This window comes from Ovis canadensis, chromosome Y (genome assembly GCF_042477335.2).
Source record: "Ovis canadensis isolate MfBH-ARS-UI-01 breed Bighorn chromosome Y, ARS-UI_OviCan_v2, whole genome shotgun sequence".
NCBI classification, from domain to species: domain Eukaryota; kingdom Metazoa; phylum Chordata; class Mammalia; order Artiodactyla; family Bovidae; genus Ovis; species Ovis canadensis.
Window position 1 is genome coordinate 16,399,253 of NC_091271.1, and position 18,016 is coordinate 16,417,268.

Sequence of the window (18,016 nt, forward strand, 5' to 3'; positions counted from 1 at the left end):
TTATACACATTTTAATATAGTCATTATAATAAATCAAAATAATGTCTCAAGTTTGTGAAAATTTTACCAGACCTAGTCCCACAATTTATATTTTAGGATAACAGGATTAGAATTTAACAATAGAAAGACCCTACCAGATGCACTCGCATAATACACCTTCTGAAATATTAGGATTAGTCAGAAGATTTTCAGGAAGGAGAAACTGTCCTCAAGCACGATGCATTGTTGCTATATAATCCCAATTACAGAGTTTAACTGAGTTGTTTGCTGTGTAATCATCAGTTCCACGTATAACGGGGTGGTGGGGGGGGAGCACTTTATGTGACTAAGACTAAGGAATATAGAGAATATAGGAATATAGAGAAAAACAAACAACCAGCCAACAAGCATCTTTGCCCTTTTCTCCTCCTTGAGAATTCCAGAACCCTCCATCTCCTGCTCAACAATCCAGACACCTTTCTCCGCTTTGGGGAGCCGAGACTTCTTACCAATCTGACTCAGAATTGACTTTCTATCCCCAACACAAGTTCAGTTCGGTTGCTCAGTCCAACTATTTGTAACCGCAAGAACTGTGGCACAGCACGCTCCTCTGACCATCACCAACTTCCATAGCTTACTCAAACTCATCTCCATTGAGTCAGTGATGGACTCAATCTCATCCTCTCTCATCTGCTTTTCCTCCTGCCTTCAATCTTTCCCAGCACTGGGGTCATTTGCAAGAGTCATTTCTTCACATCAGGTAGCCAAGGCATTGTAGCTTCAGCTTTAGCATCAGTCCTTCCAATGAATATTCAGGACTGAATTTCTGACTGACTGATTTTATTCCCTTGCTGTCCAAGGGCTCTCAATAGTCTACTCCAACACCACACTTCAAAAGCATGAAGTTTTCAGAGCTCAGCTTTCTCTAGAGTTCAACTCTCACATCCATTCATGACTACTCGAAAAATTATAGCTTGGACTAGAAAGACTTTTGATGGCAAGGTAATGTCTCTGTTTTTAAATATGCTGTCTAGTTTGGTCATAGCTTTTTTTTTTTTTTTCCAAGAAGCATGTATCTTGTAATTTTATGCTGCAGCCACCATCTACAGTAATTTTGGAGCCAAGAAAATAAAGTCTCTCACTGTTTCCATTGTTTCCCCATCTACTTGCCATGAAATCATGGGACCAGATGCCATGAGCTTCGTTTTGGAATGTTGAGTTTTAAGCCATCATTTTCACTTTCCTCTTTCACTTTCATCAAGAGGGCTCTTTAGTCCCTCTTCACTTTCTGCTATATGGGTTTTGCCATCTGTGTATCTGAGGTTATTGCTATTTCTCCCAGCAATCTTGATTCAGGTCTGTGTTTCTTCCAGTCTGGCATTTCACGTGATGTACACTGCATCTAAATTAAATAAGCAGGGTTACAATTCAGAACCAGTCCATTGTTGCATGTCTGGTTCTAGAATCACTCTCTATCCCTAAATCATTTGTCCCTCTATTCTTGTTTATCTCTTCTCCTACCTCATTAGAAACAAATTGATTGGCCTTTCTGGGTATCTAGTGTCCTCTGCCAGCATATAGAACTTGTTTAGTGAAAGTTACTCCATATCCTGACAATCTTTGGAGGTATTTACTGAGGAATATTTGAACTCCTTCTCATATGTCACTGCCATTTTAGGATCAGTCTACCGAGTTTATTTTCAGAGTATGCATTCTGTCACTACTAAGCAAGTGCTCTAAAGTAGGCATACTGTCAATATAACACCATCAAGTACTGTTTAACTCAAAGTGTGAAGCATGCACTCAGTGAAGCTACTGAGCTCACCCTCTGTAGTATGCATCCAGCAGCTACTTTGTTTGCACTCTGAAGTATGCTTCTTACCACTGTTGTGCCCCATTTGGTGGCAATTATCCTGCAATTTATCATCTGGCACTCATGAGTGTATGCACCACTACTTCTGATTATGCATGCAGAAACTTCTGAGGTTGAAATCAGGAGTTTGCATTCTGCTTTTACTAAGAATTGAATTAGGACAGGTGCACTAATTAGCTTGCACTCTGGAACATACATTACAACTCTAGAGCATAAGTATCACAACCAAGAGCGTCTGCACTCTGGACCTGGTGTGCCGTAACGACTGAAAATGGAAGAAGCGTTTCACAATTAATTACTGACCCCTGATTTGAAAAAGCTGCTGCTGCTGCTGCTGCTGCTGCTGCTGCTGCTGCTAAGTCACTTCAGTCGTGTCTGACTCTGTGTGACCACACAGATAGCAGCCCACCAGCCTCCCCTATCCCTGGGATTCTCGGGGCAAGAATACGGAAGTGTGTTGCCACTTCCTTCTATACAGGCATGCATACTAAGTTGCTTTAGGATTATCTGACTACGTGTGAATCTATGGACAGTAGCCTATGGTGCCCCTCTGTCCATGGTATACTCCAGGCAAGAATATTGGAGTGAGTTGCCATTTCCTTTTCATATTTCAAACCACACATGCAGTGTTTGCAACACTGAGCCTGCCCTCTGGAATACGCGCTTGTCAATACTGAGGCCACCATCTAGAGGACGCTTGCCGGAACTTAGTTTCCAATCTGGATCACCCTTTCTGCCACTATGGAGACTATTAACAAGCTTTAGAACAAGTGCATTGCTGTCACTGAGGCTGCACAGTAGAGCATACATCCCATCACTCCTAAACCCAGGATCTTTAGGATATGGCCTGCCACTACTGAGCCTGTCCCTAAAACATGATGTTGTAGATACACATACACTTTTGGTATATTACGCTCTGGATTCTGCATCCCTGCACTACTGAAATTGCCTTCCCAAACAAGAGTTCATCACCGGCTGAACTTTCACTCTGAAGCATAAACATCACAATCATTAGCTTGTTGCTTTATAGGTAAGTCAGGCCGCTACTCAACCTGCACTGTAGTTCAGGTGTACCTAAACAGTCACTGAACTAGCACTCTGAAGTTTCCTTCTGGACACAACTGAGCCAGCACTCCTGTAGACAGAGTAAGTTTAAACACTGGAGGACATGGTACACCTCTATTGAGCGTGAGCTTAAGTGCAGGCATCCGGGCTCTGCTGAGAACATGCTCTAGTTGCACACATGCCACAGTAACTGAACGTGCAGCTGGGGGTACAGATCTCATGACTACAGAGTGAGCACATTTCACCATGGGTTTTGCACTACTGAGGTTTACTCAGAGGCATATCTCCTATCGTGACTGCGTGTGCCTTCAGGAGCCAGTGTTCTGACACTATGGAGACTGTGCTGTAGAATAAGAATGCCTGAACTACACAACTGCACACTGAATCATGCATCCCAGCAGTATAAATCCTAGCACTACAGCACACTTGTCACTTCTGAGTCCTTACACTAAGCAGGCATGGCACAGCTAGTGAGCATGTGGGTAGAGCATGTGTGTGGCCCTTACTAATTTCACACTCGGAAGCATGTGTCTTGCCACTTGTAAGCCCAAGCCCCAAAATATTCAAGTTTCAGCTACTGATTTTGCACCCTGGTTCACTGTTTTATTCACTGATGAGCCTGCCTTATAGAGCATTAGTTCCACTACTACTAATCTTGCTTGATGGCCTGTGTGCTTAAACCTGTGAGCCTACACTCTGCAGCTGAAAATTGCCAATGACTTGGCTTGCCCTCTGTTGCATATTTTCCCCACTCTTCTTCCTGCACTCTAGAGCAGGTGTCCCAACTACTGAGGTTGCACTCTGGAGGACCTATTCCAGGAAAGTGGAGTCTGCATTGTAAAACACATATCCCTTGCACGAGTGGACCGTCATTCTAGATCAACTGTGTGACCACTAGTGACCTTGAATTCTGAAGAATAAATTCACTTCCTTGAGGTATTGCTCTTGAAGGTGTGTGTAACAATTACTCCAGTGCAATTTTATACCAGCCATTATGCTGCTAGTCACCCAGCACTCTAGACTGTGCAAGTTGTGAGTAGTGTACCAACAGGTACATCTATGGATGATGCACCACCACTACAGACCTGGTGTATACTTCATATGTCCTGCCTCAATTGATCATGCATCACAATACACATATGCCATAACCGTTGCGCTTGCACTGTTAAGGGCTTGTCTTCCCACTGCTGAGCTTGTGTGGCAGAGTGGGTGTATCACATTTTCTGAATTTAATCTCTGGATATGCAGCCAAAAAGAAAAACCCAGCTTTCAAGAGAACATGTCCCTCAATTACTGAGTCTGCACTCTTGAGCAAGGGCACTGTAACTCCTGAGACAACACTCTGAAGCACATTTAGAGCAGGCGTGCTGCATCTGCTGAACTTAACTCTTCAGCATGCCTCTCAACAGTGAAACACACTTTAGGCATATCCCTGTTAATACAGACCCATGATCTAGAGCAGGCATGCTTCAAATACTGAATCTTGGCTTTAGAGAATGCGTGCTTCATCTCCTGAGATGGTGCTTTTGCGGATTCTCCCCACCACTACTTAGACTGTGCTCTAGAGTGGGTGTGACACTTTGGAGCCTGCATGCCTCACTACTGCGTCTCTGCTCTAGCCTGGAAGTACTGAAACAGCTTAGCTCGCAATCCGGAGCACACGTTCTGCCACTAGTGTGCTTGCACTTTAGAGCAGGCTGTCTGAAGCTATTCCATTGGCACTGGCAACATGCATCCAGCCACTACTGAATGCACACTGGAGCACAGTTCCTGCCACTATTGAGCATGTACTCTACCACAAGATGTCTAAAACTGCTCAGTTGCATTGTGGAGCATACCTCTTTCTACAACTGAACTTGCATTCTACAGGAAATGTTACACAACCACTGATTTTGGGCTCTAGAATTGGCACACCATAAATAATTTTCTTAACATCTGAAGCATGTGTCTGGTTAACACTAAATCCATGCTTTAGATCAGCTGTGCTAAAATCACTGAGCTTGCCCTCGAGTATATCTGAACTCTCATTTTATAGCAGAGTTAATACCACTGTGGATTCTGTGCTATAAAACTCTTGTGAGACGAGAGAACAAGATGATGGAGCTGTAGGTGGATGTGGAATACATCTCTCCATGGATACATCAGGCATACACTTTCAGACACAGAAGAGTAATCAGAACATTACCAGAAAGCATACAGGAGTACCTGACAAGTGGAAAAGAATATATAGAACCACGCAAAACTCCGTAGGATGAAAGAACTGGGGAAAAACAAACAAACAAACAACAACAACAAAAAAAACAGGAGTGTTAGTAGGATTGGATCTGAGTGTGTGAAGGAAATGAAGCAGGGGTCCAACCCACACTGGGGCAATTGTCTGAATCATAGAATAAGCATTTAAAGTGGACAGAGAAACAGCTAACCCGTGGAAGCTTAGATGCAAGAAGAATCAGAGATTCCTTGCTGCACCCGTACATACTCCAGACAAGGACATGTGTCCCATGAAAGGCACAGTGGCTGGGAGCTGAAGTTTAGGGATTCTGGGGGTAATTCCTGGCCAAGGCCTGCTGTTTACTGGGGAGAGATGGAGAGAGCATATGTAAGAGTGGAGTTCTGGTAGGGTATGCCTGTGGAGGAAAGCCAGGCAGCCATGGAAGCAAGGCAATAACACCGAGTCACATGTAGGGGATGGAGCAATCACCATAGCCTCTCTCTCCCCACATGCTAGCATCAGCAGTTACTACAATAGTGAGGCTGACCCATCAAATGCTGAACACACTGAAATGCAGAGCAGGACACCACCCAGGGTTCTTCTTTAAGTGCCTGATGCACCATACTAGAGTAGAACCCCACTCAGGATGCTTCTTTAAGTGCCAGATGCATTGATCTACGCAGTAGGACCCCAGCCAGGGAGGTCTGTCTATGTGCTGACACATTGAACAACAGAGAAGGATCCCAGGCAAAGAAGCTTTCTAAGTGCCTGAATAGGTGGAGCTAGGGAGAAGACTGGTCAAAGAGGCCTTCTGATCGCCAGCTACTAGAAGCTCAAAAAAAAAAAAAAAAAAAGACTCTGATAGGGCCATAACTCCTGTGGTGTAGTTAGTCTGTGTCCCTGCACCCTGCACACTTGACACCACCAGGGTCCCTGAAAGCCAAGCTCCTGCTCAGCCTTCATAGTTAACTTTCTTTGCAGAAAAGCTGCCACAGGTAGAAAAAAAAAAATCTTGCAGCTATTTGCACAGGATTGCTTCAGCCTGTCTAACTCTTTGTGGGACACATTTCAGGGCTACAGAGAACAAGCTCTAAAATACATATACTGGAACAGCTGATCTTTTCCAGTCTTGTTTCCACTGCTGAGTTTTCCAAATTTGCTGGCATATGGAGTTAAGCACTTTCACAGCACTATCTTTTAGGATTTGAAATCACTCAACTGGACTTCCATATCTCCACTAGCTTTGACTGTATTGGAAGCATCACTACAAACTTGACTTCACAAGTCAAGTTTTTGGTTTTTTTTTTTTTTTTAACCTGTGGCAAGTTTTCTCCAATGAGAGTTAACTGTGAAGGTGGAGGAGCTGCTTGGCTTCCAGGGACCCTGATGGTGTCAAGCACGCAGCATGCAGGGACACAGATTGACTTGATTTCACATTCTGGGATGTCTGGCTCTAGGTGAGTGATCACATTACCATGATTATCTGGATCATGAAGATATTTTAAGTATAGTTCTTCCATCTTTTCTGTATAGATTTTTGCTGCCTTTTCTTAATATCTTCTGCTTCTGTTAGGTCCATAGAATTTCTGTCCTTTATTTTGTCCATCTTTGCATGAAATGTTCCCTTGGTATCTCTAATTTTCTTGAAGAGATCTATAGTCTTTTGCATCCTATTGTTTTCCTCTATTTCTTTGCATTCATCACCAAGGAAGGCTTTCTTATCTCTCTTTGCTATTCTTTGGTACACTGCATTCATATAGGTATATCTTCCCTTTTCTCCTTTGCCTTTTGCTTCTCAACTGTATGTAAGGCCTCCTCAGACAACCATTTTGCCTTTTTTTTTTTCCATTTTGCCTTTTTACATTCATTTTCTTGGGGATGGTCTTAATCACTGCCTGCTGTACAATTTCATGAACCTCCATATTGTTCTTCAGGCACTCTCTCATATTGAATCCCTTAAATATTTTGTCACACCCACTGAATAATCATAAGGGATCTGATTTAGGTCATATATGAATCATCTAGTGGTCTTCCCTATTTTCTTCAATTCAAGTCTAAGTCTATAGCATTAGTCCCACAAATACTGAGCTTCCACTCTGAACCTTCCTTCTTACAAGTATTTGTCCACCATTTTAGAGCACTTTTGCTGCAACTATTTACCTTCTCTCTGAAACACATGTACCGTCCCTCCTGAAAGGATGCTCAAGTGCATGCATTTAACTCCTACTGAGCCTATGCTCCAGAGTAGGCATGCCGATCTACTAAGCTTGCATTCGACTACATGCATCTTCCACTACTTAGACTATGATACTGAGGTCATGCTGCAACTGCATAGTTGCAATCTCAAGCTTATTTTCTTTGACTTTCAGCTTCTATACCAGTGCACATATTCTGACCCTCCTAAGCCCACTTTCTTGAATAGATATGAAACGACTGTTGAGATTGTATTCGGGAGCATGTCTCTGCTATTTCTGAATGCATTATTTTATTTCTTCACATTTCTTTTAAAAATTATTATTTTTAATTGGAATGGAATCACTGTGTATTACTATGATGGTTTTTGACATATACATCATCACGAATCAGCCACATGGATACATGTGCCCCCTTATCCTGAACACAAGTCAAAACTCCTTTGCTACCCCACACTTCTGGGTTCTTCCACAGCATAAGAGATGGGTTCATCTTTCATGCATTGAACTTGCAGTGGTCATCTCTTTTATATATGGTAATGTACCTGTTTCAATGCTATTTTCTTAAATCATCCCTTCCTTGAACTCTCCCATTGAGTCTAAGAGTATGTTCTTTATATGTGGAACTTCTTTACTAGCCTCCATGTAGGATCATTGTTACTGTCTTCCTAAATTCCATTTATATGCACTAATAAACAATATTTGCCTGTCTCTTTCTAACCTTTTTTCACTGTGAATAATAGTCTGTGGGTTGAACTGCCTCATTAGAAGTGACACAAATATATGTTTTTCTGTAGATTAATGTTCCATTTGGATATATACCACAACTTCCTTATATATTCATCTGCTGATGTGCATCTAGGTTACTTCCATGTCATAGCTTTTTTAAAGATAATTTCAATGAACAATTGGGGTACATGTGTCTCTTTCAATTCTAATTCCCTCTGGGTATATGCTAAGAAGAGGAGTTGCTAGGTCATATGTCAGTTCTAGTCCAAGTTTCTCAAGGAATCTCCAAACTGTTCTGCATATAGGTTGTACCAGCTTATGTCACCACCAACAGTCTATTAGGGTTAACTTTTCTCCACACCCTCTCCAGGATTTTGTGCTTGTGGAATTTCTGGTGATGGCCACCCTGAACAGTGTATTATGACTGCACATTACAATTTTAATTTTAATTACTCTAATAATGAATGATGTTAAGCATATTTCATGTGTTTGTTATCCATCTGTATGTCTTCTTTAAAGAAAAGTCTGTTTATGGCTTTTGTCCCCTTTTAGTGATGCTGTGAAATTGCTGCACTCAATATGTCAGCAAATTTGGAAAACGCAGCAGTGGCCAAAGGACCAGAAAAGGTCAGTTTTCATTCCAATCCCAAAGAAAGGCAGTGCTGAAGAATGCTCAAATCACCACACAATTGCACTCAACTCACACTCTAGTAAACCAATGCTCAAAGTTCTCCAAGCCAGGCTTCAGTAATACATGAACTGGGAAATGCTAGATGTTCAAGCTGTTTTTAGAAAAGGCAGAAGAAGCAGAGATCAAAATGACAACATCTGCTGGATCATTGACAAAGCAAGAGAGTTCCAGAAAAATATCTATTTTTTTCTTTTTTGACTATGTCAAAGCCTTTGAGTGTGTGGATCACAACAAACTGTGGAAAAGTCTGAAAGAGATGGGAATACCAGACCACCTGGCCTACCTCTTAAGAAACACATATGCAGGTCAAGAATCAACAGTTAGAACTGGACATGGAACAACAGACTGGTTCCAAATAGGAAAAGGAGTAAGTCAAGGCTGTATATTGTCACCCTGGTGATTAACTGATATGCAGACTACATCATGAGAAACACTGGACTGGAAGAAACACTAGTTGGAATCAAGATTGCTGGGAGAAATATCAATAACCATAGATATGCAGATGATGCCACCCTTATGGCAGAAAGTGAAGAGGAACTAAAAAGCCTCTTGATGAAAGGGAAAGAGGAGAGTGAAATGTGGGCTTAAAGCTCAACATGCCGAAAACGAAGATCATTGCATCTGGTCCCATCACTTCACGGGAAATAGATGGGGAAACAGTGGAAACAGTGTCAGACTTTTTTTTTTTTCTGGGCTCCAAAATCACTGCAGATTGTGATTGGAGCCAGGAAATTAAAAGACGCTTACTCCTTTTAGGGAAAGTTATGACCCACCTAGGTAGCATTTTCAAAAGCAGAGACATAACTTTGCCAACAAAGGTCCATCTAGTCAAGGCTATGGTTTTTCCAGTAGTCATGTATGGATATGAGAGTTGGACTGTGCAGAAAGCTGAGTGCTGAAGAATTGATGCTTTTGAACTGTAGTGCTGGAAAAAACTCTTTAGAGCCCGTTGGACTGCAAGGAGAACCAACCAGTAAATTTTAAAAAAGATCAGTCCTAGAAGTTCTTTGGAATGAATGGTCCTAAGCTGAAACTCCAGTACTTTGGCCACTTCATATGAAGAGCTGACTCACTGGAAAAGACTCTGATGCTGGGAGGGATTGGAGGCAGGAGGAGAAGGGGATGACAGAGGATGAGATGGCTGGGTGGCATTACCGACTCAATGACGTGAGTTTGAATGTACTCCAGCAGTCGGTGATGGACAGGGAGGCCTGGCGTGCTGTAATTTATGGGGTTGCAAAGAGTCGCACACAACTGAACGACTGAACTGAACTGAAGCAAATGACAAAGAATTAATCTCAAAAATATACAAGCAACACCTGAAGCTCTATTCCAGTTATATAAACAACCCAATGAATAAATGGGCCAAAGGACTAAACAGACATTTCTACAAAGAAGACAGAGAGATGGCTAACAAACACATGAAAAGATGCTCTACATCACTCATGATCAGAGAAATTCAAATCAAAACCACAGTGAGGTACCATTTCATGCCAGTCAGAATGGCTGCTATCCAAAAGTCTACAAACAATAAATGCTGGAGAGCGTGTAGAGAAAAGGGAACTGTCTTACACTGTTGGCAGTACAGCCCTTATGGAAAACACTGTGGAGATTCCTTAAAAACAAACAAACAGAAGCTTTTAATTTTATTTTATTTTATTTTTTTATTTTTTTTAGTTTTTAAAATTTTAAAATCTTTAATTCTTACATGCATTCCCAAACATGAACCCCCCTCCCACCTCCCTCCCCATAACATCTTCCTGGGTCATCCCCATGCACCAGCCCCAAGCATGCTGCATCCTGCGTCAGACATCGACTGGCGATTCAATTCACATGATAGTATACATGTTAGAATGTCATTCTCCCAAATCATCCCACCCTCTCCCTCTCCCTCTGAGTCCAAAAGTCTGTTATACACATCTGTGTCTCTTATAGAAAGCCCAGAGATAAATCCACACACATATGGACACCTTATCTTTGACAAAGGAGGCAAGAATATACAATGGAGTAAAGACAATCTCTTTAACAAGTGGTGCTGGGAAAACTGGTCAACCACTTGTAAAAGAATGAAACTAGATCACTTTCTAACACCGCACACAAAAATAAACTCAAAATGGATTAAAGATCTAAATGTAAGATCAGAAACTATAAAACTCCTAGAGGAGAACATAGGCAAAACACTCTCAGACATAAATCACAGCAGGATCCTCTATGATCCACCTCCCAGAATTCTGGAAATAAAAGCAAAAATAAACAAATGGGATCTAATTAAAATTAAAAGCTTCTGCACAACAAAGGAAAATATAAGCAAGGTGAAAAGACAGCCTTCTGAATGGGAGAAAATAATAGCAAATGAAGCAACTGACAAACAACTAATCTCAAAAATATACAAGCAACTTATGCAGCTCAACTCCAGAAAAATAAACGACCCAATCAAAAAATGGGCCAAAGAACTAAATAGACATTTCTCCAAAGAAGACATACGGATGGCTAAAAAAAAACATGAAAAGATGCTCAACATCACTCATTATTAGAGAAATGCAAATCAAAACCACAATGAGGTACCACTTCACACCAGTCAGAATGGCTGCCATCCAAAAATCTGCAAGCAATAAATGCTGGAGAGGGTGTGGAGAAAAGGGAACCCTCCTACACTGTTGGTGGGAATGCAAACTAGTACAGCCACTATGGAGAACAGTGTGGAGATTCCTTAAAAAATTGCAAATAGAACTACCTTATGACCCAGCAATCCCGCTTCTGGGCATACACACCGAGGAAACCAGAATTGAAAGAGACACATGTACCCCAATGTTCATCGCAGCACTGTTTATAATAGCCAGGACATGGAAACAACCTAGATGTCCATCAGCAGATGAATGGATAAGAAAGCTGTGGTACATATACACAATGGAGTATTACTCAGCCGTTAAAAAGAATTCATTTGAATCAGTTCTGATGAGATGGATGAAACTGGAGCCGATTATACAGAGTGAAGTAAGCCAGAAAGAAAAACACCAATACAGTATACTAACACATATATATGGGATTTAGGAAGATGGCAATGACGACCCTGTATGCAAGACAGGGAAAGAGACACAGATGTGTATAACGGACTTTTGGACTCAGAGGGAGAGGGAGAGGGTGGGATGATTTGGGAGAATGACATTCTAACATGTATACTATCATGTGAATTGAATCGCCAGTCGATGTCTGACGCAGGATGCAGCATGCTTGGGGCTGGTGCATGGGGATGACCCAGAAAGATGTTATGGGGAGGGAGGTGGGAGGGGGGGTTCATTTTTGGGAATGCATGTAAGAATTAAAGATTTTAAAATTTTAAAAATAAAAAAAACTTAAAATTAAAAAAAAAAATTAAAAAAATAAGAAGAAAAAAAAAAACAACAAACAAACAAAACTGTAAATGGAACTGCAATACGACCCACCAATCCCACTGCTGGCCATAGAGACCGAAGGAACCAGAATTGAAAGAGACATGGGTACCCCAATATTCATCACTGCACTGTTTCCTATAGGCAGAACATGGAAGTAACCTAGATGTCCATCAGCAGACGAATGGATAAGAAAGCTGTGGTACATATACACAATGGAGTATTACTCAGTCATTAAAAATAATGCATTTCAATAAATTCTAATGAGGTGGACGAAGTTAAAGCCTATTATACAGAGTGAACTAAGCCAGAAAGAAATGCACCAATAGAGAAACTAACGCATATATGTGGAATTTAGAAAGATGGTAACGATTACCCTGTATGCGAGACAGCAAAAGAGACACAGATGTATAGAACAGTCTTTTGGACTCTGTGAGAGAGGGCGAGGGTGAGATGATTTGGAATAATGGCATTGAAACCTGTATAATATCATTTGTCAAACAAATCACCAGTCCAGGTTCAATGCATGACACAGGATGCTCTGGGCTGGTGCACTGGGATAACCAGGAGGGATGGTATGAGGAGGGAGGTGGTAGGGGGTTCAAGATGGGAAACACATGTACACCCATGGCAGATCCATGTTAACATACAGCAAAACCAATACAATATTGTGAAGAGATTAAATCCTATTAAAACTAATCAATTTATATTAAAAATAAATAAAATAAAATTGTGTCCAATGTGAGGAGAGCAACAGCGTTCTTAGAACAATATCTCTAAGTAAATGAGAGTTATAATTTTATGGGTTCAAAGTGTCCTCATCAGTATGAGCCCTACCTCTTATTACGGAGAGAATAATGGAAGATGAGCTCAATTAAAGGAGAGCTTTCCATCAACAAGATCTGCATGATTCAGCCAGAAAGTTAGAAGTAATGCAGGGCTTCCAAAACAGTGCATTTAAGATCTTGGGAGCTAGCAAATAGTTTGGTCACCTAAATAAAGTTGCCTAAAATCATATATTTGACATATAAACATGCATACACCTGTCTATGCATGAGTCTGCATATAAAAAATGTGCAATGGCTTTTATTTTCTGTTAGGTATAATAGAAATGGAAAAAATAAAAAAAAAACATATGTAGAATGACTCAAAAGTCTACTCGGTTGTTGAATATATATATAAGTGGAAATACTTCAAAATATGTTCTCTTGACTGCATGTAAAATATGAGGACTCTTTTATATCACTCACCTCTCTCCTTTTAATAAATATCTACCAATTTTCAAATGTTCATCCAGCTTAATGACAAAAATACATATATGTATATATGTATATATATATATACACACACAAATATCACATATAAAATAGAGAGATATGTTTTTATAAAAGAAAATATTGATACCAAGATTAGATTTCAGAATTATTTCCAACTCCATGCTCCATCTCACCAAGAAACAGCCACAGTTATTGCTGACTCAAATGCTCCAAGAGCTGGGAAACTTGAAAAATAAATTGAACCTGCAACTGAGATTTTCTGTCACATTTATGATTGAGCTCTAAGTCCAACACTTTATTTCCTTTCTTGTACTAAGCAGTCCCTTAAGATTGAAAAGTATGAAATCTGAGAGAGAGAGGTAGGAGACTGCATACCTCCTCGTGAGCAAAAGCAATTTTAACCAGAGAAGCTAGAAAAGACAGAAACTCAGGAAAATAATCAAGTGATAGAGCATAATAGTGATTTAGCCATTAAGCAAACTCAAGGGTCTTTAGTTCCTCCTCAAGGGCCATCAATAACATTTTGAGCAATATCCTGTGAACAGTTTTAGAGATGCTAAAACACCAGCCAGACTGAAATTTAAGTACATAGTTGGAACTAGACGGTCGATGATGTGAACTCCCAATATCGTCAGTAACAGGCCATTAGTAGAATGTCCCGATACTGGTCACAGACCCAAAGTCCCACCCTCACTCTGTCATTAAAATCCTTCCCTTGAGAGTATTTGGGGATTTGGGTCTTTGAAGCACCAGCTGCTATGACACCTTGCTCAGTCCTACAGTAAACATTGATTTCACTGAAACCCAAAGTCAGTTCATAGATTTTACTGCACAGAAGCCAGTAGACCAAATTTGCTTGGGTAACAGTACTGAATAACAAGAATGTGAGTACAGAAGGGTGATAAATCACTTTTATTTCAGAAACGAAGTAGATTTATTGTTGTGATTTTTTTAGTGTAAAAATTCTTTAGGAATGAGATTTTGCATGCCTCATGGTTTTGGTTACTATTTCTATAAGCAGTCTGTATTTTAAGTTGATGCTGAAGTAGACACCGCTTGAATATTACTCTTCAATTGCTAGGAGACCAGAGAATTTGTGATGTCACAGCTTTTTGACATGGAAGACCTCTGTGATGGTCTAGAGAATTTCTCTCTGTAGGCCAGCCAGGCAACATTTTAAGTTGCAGTGTGTAAAATCAAACAAATGAGAAAAGTTTATGAAGAAATATTTCCCCCAGTTCAATTCAGTTCAGTCGCTCAGTCATGTCTGACTCTTTTCAACCCCATGAATCACAGCACGCAGGTTTGCCTGTCAATCACCAACTCCAGGAGTTCACTCAGAATCACGTGCATCCAGTCAGTGATGCCATCCAGCCATCTCATCCACTGTCATCGCCTGCTCCTCCTGTCCCCAATCCCCCCCAGAATCAAAGTCTTTTCCAGTGAGTCAACTCCTCACATGAGGTGACCATAGTACTGGAGTTTCAGCTTTAGCATCATTCCTTCCAAAGAAATCCCAGAACTGATCTCCTTCAGAACGGATTGGCTGGATCTCCTTGCAATCCAAGGGACTCTCAAGAGTTTTCTCCAACACCACAGTTCAAAACCATCAATTCTTCGGTTCCCAGCCTTCTTCACAATCCAATTCTCACATCCATACATGACCACAGGAAAAACCATAGCCTTGACTAGATGGACCTTACTCAGCCAAATAATGTCTCTGTTGTGAATATGCTATCTAGGTTGGTCATAACTTTCCTTCCAAGGAGTAAGCATCTTTTAATTTCATGGCTGCAATCACCATCTGCAGTGATTTTGGAGCACCCCCCCAAAAAATAAATAAAATCTGACACTGTTTCCACTGTTTCCCCATCCATTTCCCACGAAGTGATGAGACCAGATGCCATGATCTTCGTTTTCTGAATGTTGAGCTTTAAGCCAACTTTTTCACTCTCCACTCTCAGTTTCATCAAGAGGCTTTGTAGTTCCTCTTCAATTTCTGCCGTAAGGATGGTGTCATCTGCATATCTGAGGTTACTGATATTCCTTCTGGCAATGTTGATTCCAGCTTGTCTTTCTTCCAGTCCAGCATTTCCCATGATGTACTCTGCATATAACTTAAATAAGCAGGATGACAATATACAGCCTTGACATACTCCTTTTCCTATTTGGAACCAGTCTGTTGTTCCATGTCCAGTTTTATCTGTTGCTTCCTGACTTGTATACAGATTTCTCAAGAGGCAGGTCAGGTGGTCTGGTATTCCCATCTCTTTCAGAATTTTCCAGTTTATTGTGATCCACACAGTCAGAGGCTTTGGCATAGAAATATTTCTCTGAGATGGTACATATTTCTTCAGAAATTCAACATGAATCTACTAAAGATGAATTCGCTGGTTCAGAAACCTCCATTAGATCTTCTTTGTATGATTATACACTTACTGGGGACTCAGTTTTGAGATCTATGATTGAATATATGTTTTTTATGCTTTATCTGAGCATCTTGTGATCAAAAGGCCACGCTACACATATTCTGTCTCTGAAACGATGAGGCGAATAGTTTTCTTTCACTCACATTTCCACAAAAACTTTGGACTATAGTTGATAGTAATCAGTTTGAATCTATTTGTTGGGATAATAGTGGCACATGTATAGTGATAAATGAAGAACTCTTTGAAAAAGAAGTCTTGGAAAGAAAGGGAGCTATCCGAATGTTTGAAACCAAGAGTATGAAAAGTTCAATTTGACAGCTTAACCTTTATGGATTTAGTAAAAAGCGACAAACTTTTCAAAGATCTGCTTCACTACCTGTCTTTCTGGAAGAAGAAGAAAAACATCTCTTTTGAGTAAGATATCCAACACTTTCACTTATTGAAAATATGTAAGATCAAATCATGTGACATAGAAGAATGTTCACATATGTAGCTAAAATGGAATTTACACTTGAAATAACAAATTGTTTAAAAAGTTTTATTTTTTGAAGTTGAGAATAGCTGGAGGTTAGATACTAGATGTTTAACAAACTTTCCTAGCAACTTGAAAACAGATAAAAGTCCCGAGGCTATTTAAAGTGGTATGTACAGTATATATACAACATATTTTTAGTTGAGGAGCAGGTCCTTTCTAACATGTTATTACCTGTTAAAATTACTAATGGAGGTGTTTTATTTGATGTTATTTAGTTGGTTTCCTTAAAGGAATACATTTTTTAATAACTTAGCTTTGTTTGTCAGTTTTACCTTGGTTTATAAAGAAACTAAATAATTTAATCCTTTCATTTTAGTTACAGACCTACTATAATCCAAGTTTCAAAAGAGGCCATCCCCAACTTTTAATAAGAATGCAAAGAAGAGTTGGGATTTACAATGTGTCTCCAATATCTTCATTAGTTCGAGATAACAAGAAGCATGTTAAAGCAAGTGTCACAAAAGGATCATAATTCTGAATTTCTTCCAGAAACGAGTGGAGAGAGCACATTTTCAGCCTCTGCAAGTTTAAGTGTGCCTTTCATACAAAAGCCTCATACCAGCCAGATAGTCGCTAATACAAGCGCTGTATCTCCATGTGACTTACCTACCCCATCAGCAATGTCAGTTAGACACAGACCAGATTGTGGTAGATCAACCTGCTGTTTTACAAAAGTTGAGCATTTGTAATTGGCACTCACATAGCAGGTACACTCAAGTAAATAGCTACATGAAGACTTTGCTGCTACAACTACAGTTACTTCTCTCATATTGTATCTCCATTAAAGAGCAGTTATTCTGGAATGATGGTTTAGTTCAATGCTCAGTCATGTCTGACTCTTTGAGACCCCATGAATCGCAGCACGCCAGGCTTCCCTGTCCATCACCAACTCCCGGAGTTCACTCAGACACACCCATCGAGTCAGTGATGTCATCGAGCTATCTCATCCTCTGTCATCCACTTCTCCTCCTCCCCCCAAACCCTCCCAGAATTAGAGTCTTTTCCAATGAGTAAATTATTCGCATGAGGTGGCCAAAGTACTACCTCAGCTTTAGCGTCATTCCTTCCAAAGAAATCCCAGGGCTGATCTCCTTCAGAATGGATTGGTTGGATCTCCTTGCAGTCCAAGGGACTCTCAAGGGTTGTCTCCAACACCACAGTTCGAAACCTTCAATTCTTCATCGCTCAGCCTTCTTCATAATTCAACTCTCACATCCATACATGACCACAGGAAAAACCATAGCCTTGATTAGATGGACCTTAGTAGGCAAAGTAATGTCTCTGCTTTTGAATATGCTGTCTAAGTTAGTCATAACTTTTCTTCCAGTGGGGTAAGCGTCTTTTAATTTCATGACTGCAATCACCACCTGCAATGACTTTAGAGCCCAAAAAATAAAGTCTGACACTGTTTCCAATGTTCCCCCATCTATTTCCCATGAAGTGATGAGACTGGATGCCATGATCTTCGTTTTCTGAATGTTGAGCTTTAGGCCAACTTTTACAGTCTCCAATTTCAGTTTCATCAAGAGACTTTTTTGTTCCTCTTCACTATCTGCCATAAGGGGGGTATCATCTGCATATCTGAGGTTATTTATATTTCTCCTGGCAATCTTGATTCCACCTTGTGTTTCTTCCAGTCCAGCGT

The 18,016-nt window shown here is 40.5% G+C and overlaps 3 pseudogenes; 1 reads left to right on the forward strand and 2 right to left on the reverse strand.

Moving 5' to 3' along the window:
• The window catches only part of LOC138431446 (melanoma antigen preferentially expressed in tumors-like), a 621,360-nt pseudogene that overhangs the window by 338,778 nt on the left and 264,566 nt on the right, over positions 1-18,016 (reverse strand).
• LOC138431529 (testis-specific Y-encoded protein 1-like) overlaps positions 1-18,016 on the reverse strand; it is a 296,852-nt pseudogene that overhangs the window by 55,477 nt on the left and 223,359 nt on the right.
• On the forward strand, positions 15,746-17,185 carry LOC138431259 (heat shock transcription factor, Y-linked pseudogene; annotated as a pseudogene).